The following is a 6,943-nucleotide window of genomic DNA, read 5'->3' on the forward strand; positions in this document are numbered from 1 at the left end:
CAGCACTAGCCGTGGAGGGTACACAATGTGTGTCGGAGAAGCTCGGAGAACAGTGAAACCGTTGTCGTAATGCGGGAACAGAGCGATTTATCTGACGTTCAAAACGGAATGGTCACTGGTTTTCAGGCTAAAGGGTGGAAGCATTTCCGAAACGGCTAGGTTTTTAAACTGTTCCCCCATGGTTAAAGTATACCCTGTATGGCACAACGGCATACCCAGAACTGGCGCCGACCCAACTGTGATGCACAACAAGTCAGAGATGACGGGTGAGAAATGGCTGCAGAGATGTGTATGGGCGAAAAGACGTGCAAGAGTTGAGCAACTGACAAGTGCCACCATGTCCACCCGTAGATGCAGTTTGTTATTCCTCAGCTAAATTGTATCTACCAGCAGGACACACAGCTTGCAGTGGACGCGCATGGCTCAAAGAGCACCCGGATCGGTCTACTATACTCCTCTGGCCACCAAGCTATTCGGATTTAGACTCAATCAAGAATCTGTGGGGCTGCCTCGACTGGGCTGTTTGCGCTACGGATCCTCAACTGCGAAACCTAGCGCAGCTGCCCACGTCACTGGAGTCGACATGGCTCCACATTCTTGTCGGTACCTTCCAGATCCTTTGTTACTCTCTTCCTGCATGCCTCGGAGCAGTACGCGCTGCAAAAGGTGGTTATTCAGGCTTTACATACGTTGTTGCATTAATGTCGCTGGACACTATATATCTGTTTCACAACTTGTTAATCGTTAATATTTTTATATCGCTCCTCCACCTTTTCCTTTAAGTTAACTGATCTTATTGTTCAATATTTTACATAGACTACATAACAAGTTACAGTAGGCCTAAAAAGAGCTCATATTATGTCATCAATTTATATTTTATACTGTATGACCGCACGCTACCTTTTAGCTAGTTAAATGGCTGTTCGACGACGACGACCAAATAAAAAAACTATAAAATAAACTTTCGACGGTAGTCGCCAACTTCGTCAAACCACTTCCCGTTTAACAACTGCTGGAGGACATCCACTGTGGAGTGACGAAGTTGTGACTACCTGGCAGTATCTACAGTACCAGCTACAATCAGGATACAGCTATTCGAGATGAAGTATGACGGTTCCTATAATAGTAGCAGCAATAGTAGTAATAGTAGTAGTAGTAGTAGTACGTGCACTATCAGTATTTCTTTCGGGTGGCTACAATAAAACTGGCCCGAAAGATACTCCATGCACCTTACGACAACCAGCCCAACTAGCATTGTCTGTCCTAGGTCTGAATCATGTAAGTTGAGTTGCCTGCCTTAAGCTGAAAGAATTTTTTCCCAGGCCAGTCTTATTTTGCCCAAGCCTTTATTTGTTTATTTCAAATGGTTCAAATGGCTCTGAGCACTATGGGACTTAACATCTTTGGTCATCAGTCCCCTAGAACTTAGAACTACTTAAACCTAACTAACCTAAGGACATCATACACATCCATGCCCGAGGCAGGATTCGAACCTGCGACCGTAGCGGCCGCGCGGCTCCGGACTGAGCGCCTAGAACCGCGAGACCACCGCAGCCGGCTTGTTTATTTCGAACGAATAGGTATGCACCTGTTGGGCATGATGCCTGCAGCTCTTCCTGAATCTGCAAGTAGATCTGTTCTCCTAACGCAAAGGTACAGTGCGTAGAGGAGAGTACATGACATACTACTATCATTTTCCCTTCCTGCTCCAATCACGGATGGTACGGGGCCTGAAAGGCAGTTCGTACAGCACCGTATCAGATCTTCATCTACACTGTAGCGTAGCATCTGGGTGGAGTGGGATTTGGGCTGTGGGTTGTACAAGTGTGGACTCAAGTTTAAAAAACATTTTACTGAACATAAAATACTCTTCTTCAGAATAGACAATATGTAATGTAACTGAACTTCATAGAACTACTTTACTACAATATAGCAATTTAAATCAGACTGCGTCCCATTAAGCAAAATTGCGCCAACAACACCAGTTGACAATATATGGCCCTTGACCACAGACACTAAAATAGCAATATCTTCCACGAATAACCACTTACAACAAGCAAAACGTCAGAGACAACACTCTGAATTAGCACTCAACTACGAATATAGATCTGCGAGCACTCCCACCTATCATCAACTACTGACGAAAACAACGCTACTACCAGCCCACTGAATTTCTATCCACACATACTTCACCATTACAGATTTCAGTACAATGGCACATAAAAAACAATCACCCTCATAGCGTAACAATAACAGTATACTTTTGTGTACAATGGCACATACGCAATGAATCATGCTCACAGCTTAATAATGATTAAATAGTTTTCCGTATGGCATATACAAAATCTACCACGCTTACAACGTAAAACTGAACGAGCGTGTCATCCAGACCGTTTAAGGCCCAAGCGATGTCGACCGATCGCCGTATCACCCTCTGCCTTGCAGCGTCATGCGGATGCGGTATGGAGCAGCGTGTAGTCAGCACACCGCCCTCCCGGCCTTCTTGCCGACTTTCCAGACCGTGGAACCGCTACTTCTCATAGCTCCTTAATCGGTATCGCGAGAGTGAGTACACCCCGTAGCAGTTCACCCACCAGGGAAAGCTGATTGGCAGTACTGGGAATCGGGCTCGAGTTACATGGCAGGCATCTATGCTGTCCACTCAGTGTAAAATTAACAAAGTCTGTATGTCTCGCACTTAGAGAAAACGCTGCACGCCAAGCGTGCCTACAGAATAACCGCACCACGTCGCACTGTACAAACGGGTCTTCTGTTTGGAAAATAACTGGTAATTTGTCACACTGAAAGCACAGCTTGTAGTCCTCACTATACACTGTGCTGCATCACTCAGTGAACCAAATGCCGCTGTCGGTCACTGAAGCACCCTGCTAATGCTGCTCGTGTAGTGCGGAAGCCCATGTCTGCTTCTCCTCTGGAATCGCCGTCCTCCCGCCCGGGAATAGACACCGACTGCTCCTGAAGCGTTCTTTATGTCCACACAACGATCACGCCCCGCGCTGACTATCAGTGAAATGGTGAACTCGTCTCTTGGGCGCACCACCTTTGGAGAAGGCTTCCCGTTCTTAGGATGAGTGCTACCTCCCTTAACAATCGCCGTCCTGCAGTTGCGGATACTGCGCCATCTTCGGCCTGCTAAACTGACAAGTGGAAGCCCCGACGCTCAGATCACGGGTTTAATTCACATTTTCTACACCTTCAATAGTCCTTTAGGACAGCATAACGAGCAAGTAGTAAGGTGTACTACACTCATGCTCATAAATTAAGGATAAGTTCAGAATGTGGTGCCACAGAGCGTGGCAGTACACAAAACTGGCGCTAATAGCATAGGTACATAGGGAACAAACACGACACATGTCTGTAAGTCCACGGTATTGGTGATAAGTTGAGAAAACCGTCCCGAAACACATGTGCTACTAAACGCCAATTTTTCCTGCGCATGTACCCCGACATCAATATAGGATATGATCACGTACACAGGCCGCACAACGAGTTGGCATACTCTGGATCAGCTGCTGGGATATAGCCTCCCATTCTTTCATCAGTGCCCGTCGGGGATCCTGAAGTGTCGTAGGGGTTTGAAGACGTGCAGCGATACGTCGACCGAGAGCATCTCAGACGTGATCGATGGAGTTTAGGTCTGGAGAACAGGCAGGTCACTCAATTCGCCTGATATCTTCTATTTCAAGGTACTCCTCCACGACGATGGCAGCTCGGTGGGGCCGTGCGTTATCATCTATCAGGAGGAAGGTGGGACCCAATGCACCCCTGAAAAGGCGGACATACTGGTGCAAAATGACGTCCCGATACACCTGACCTGTTACAGTTCCTCGCTCAAAGACATGCAGGTGTACGTGCACCAATCATAATCTCACCCCCACCATCAAACCACGACCTCCATACAGGTCCCTTTCAAGGACATTAAGGGGTGGCTATATGGTTCCTGGTTCACGCCAGATCAAAACGGGTGGGAATCACTGTTCAGACTATACCTGGACATGTCCGTGAACATAACTTGGGACCACTGTTCCAACGACCGTGTACTGTGTTCTTGACACCGGGCTTTACGGGCTCTCCTGTGATCCTGTGGCCAGGGGTCAGTGGAATGCACCTTGCAGGTCTCCAGGCGAATAAACTATGTCTGTTCCAGTGTCTGTGGTAAGGTCCCGAGCAAGGATACCTGCAGTACTCCGTGGACGTCTGCGAGCACTGATGGTGATATATCGGTCTTCTTGTGCTGTTGTACACTGTGGACGTCCCGTACTGTAGCGTCTGGACACGTTTCCTGTCTGCTGGAATCGTTGCCATAATCTTGAGATCACACTTTGTGGCGCACGGAGGGCCCGTGCTACGACCTGCTGTGTGTGACCAGCCTCCAGTCGCCCTAGTGTTCTACCTCTCGTAACGTCATCAATGTGTATTCTTTGAGTCATTTTCAACACACAGTCACCATTAGCACGTCTGAAAACGCGTGCACACTTACTCGCTGCACCGTACTCTGACATACACCAACACACCTCTGCGTATGTGAACTGCTGCCAGCGCCACCGTGCGACGATCGCAGGCCAAATGCATCGCATGGTCGTACCCCGAGGTGATTTAAACCCGTAAACCGCCCACCAGAGCGTTGTTTCACTATGTATCAGCATTAGTTTATGAGCATGAGTGTATTTAGGTCAATGATGTACCAGAGCACTGCGACCCTGAGCCCGAGCTGGCGGCGGTCATGTAGTTAGGTTTCAAGCTCCGTAATCGGTGGATCGCTGGATGGAGTCTCACTCACGTTCTTTTTTTTAAATTTATATATTTTTAATATGTCATATTATTTCGCGCATACTATATTGTAAGGGAATATAATGACAAGACAGGCGTATTTGCGTGAAATTTTATTGAATTTCCAAAGTTATTTTGATGTTTGCTAATTTTTATTATTACAACAAATACTGAGAGATTGTTAGTTGGTAGCTTGATTTAGGGAGGAGAGGACCAAACAGCGAGGTCCTCGGTCCCATCTGATTAGGGAAGGATGAGAAAGGAAGTCGGCCGTGCCCTGTCAAAGGAGTTATCTCGGCATTTGCCGGAAACGATTCAGGGAAATCACGGAAAACGTAAGCCAGAATGGCCGGACGCGGATCTGAACCGCCGGCCTCCCGAATGCGAGTCCAGTCTGCTAACCACTACGCCACCTCGCTCGGTATACGACTCTTACGAGGGTAAGTCAATTATTATCCGCAATTTAGCTACATTTTTGTTTATTATGGTAGTACTGTCGTTTTACGTTTTACATTGATGACGCATGCTTTGTTTATTTGTTGTTATATCTTTGCAATTTTCAAGCTGCTAGTTAAGTTTCGTTATAGCTGCCGTGTGTTAATCATAGCTGCTCCGTTGTCTATTTGCACCAAAGCAGAGTAACGCTCATCGAAGACTTTCGGTACAGTACGGGAACAGTATTTTGCCACAACGGAGTGTCTACGAATGGATTGAAAAATTCCGAAATGGTCGCACTAGTATTACGCACGATGAAGGAGCCGGACGACCTTTTACCGCCACAAATGAAGAAACCACTGAGCGTTCACGTGAAATGATTCTCTTAGACAGACGATTAACTATTGACAAAGTGGCACATCGTGTGCAAATTAGTCACAGTTCTGCCTACGGAATTATCCACAACAGACTTGGGTTTCATAAAATTTGTGCAAGATGGGTCGAAAAATAACTCACACAGTTGCATAAACAAACGCGCTTGGACATGTGCAAAAAACATTTGGACCTCTATGGTAACGAAGGGGACAACTTCTTAGACAGGATCATTACTGGTGACGAAACATGGATCCATCATTACAAGCCGGAGAGTAAACGGCAGAGCAGGGAATGGGAACAATCAAATTCGCCTGCAAGAAAAAGTTCGAGACCCAACCGTCCGGAGGAAAACTGATGCTTACGGTTTTTTGGAACACACAAGGTCCAATAGTGGAACAGAATGGGGAAAGGGCACAACAATAAGCAGTGTACGTTACAGTGAGATGCTTACTGCCAGGTTAAAGCCTGCAATTCGAAGCATACGCCGAGGATTACTGTCAAAAGGTGGTGTGTTTTTGCACGACAGTGCCCGTCCGCATACTGCTGCCCATACAGCTGGAACGCTCCAGAAACTTACATTTGAAGTACTGGATCACCCTCCATATAGTCCCGATATTGCCCCTTCTGACTATCACTTGTTTGGTCCACTCAAACACGCATTAACGGCCGTCGATTTGCCTCAGACGAAGCAGTGAAAGAAGCGGTGCATTCCTGGCTCGCAACTCAACCGAGAACCTTCTTCTATGAGGGCATCAGGACGCTTGTACAACGATGGACCAAGTGCGTTGAAACTCAAGGAGACTATGTCGAAAAATGATGTTCTTGTAAGTTCCCTATTTAATTACAATAAAATTTTATAACTACTTTGCGAATAATATTTTCACTTACCCTTGTATTTCTGCAGGTAAGTTAACAGCTTCATCAAGTACCTTTAGACTTGTTCATATATGATTGACGACGAACGAGAAATTACTTCTTGTCAAGATGCTATTAAAATACATCTAATTTTCGGCAGCGATATTTACGTAAATGTTGAGTTACGCATGATTTGCATCCAAACTGCTGGAAGAAAGAGAAATTTTTCAAAATGTTAACTAGTTTTCTTTCCTTAGAAACTGAAGGTTCCTTCATGCGGGAAAATTGTGTTAATTCGATGTAGTAGGTGCGTTTTTAATTTATGTTTTCCGTGTCTGTATGAAAAATATCATCCAGGTACTTGTAACGTCGAAAGCATTTCCGAAGATTTATCGTACATTACCCTCATATTCTGGTATATTATTACTCATTGCATTCTTAAATAAAGTTAATTTACACTTTTATTTATAGATGTTTGACTTGGGAT

This window comes from Schistocerca americana, chromosome 2 (genome assembly GCF_021461395.2).
Source record: "Schistocerca americana isolate TAMUIC-IGC-003095 chromosome 2, iqSchAmer2.1, whole genome shotgun sequence".
In the NCBI taxonomy this organism is placed as follows: Eukaryota; Metazoa; Arthropoda; class Insecta; order Orthoptera; family Acrididae; genus Schistocerca; species Schistocerca americana.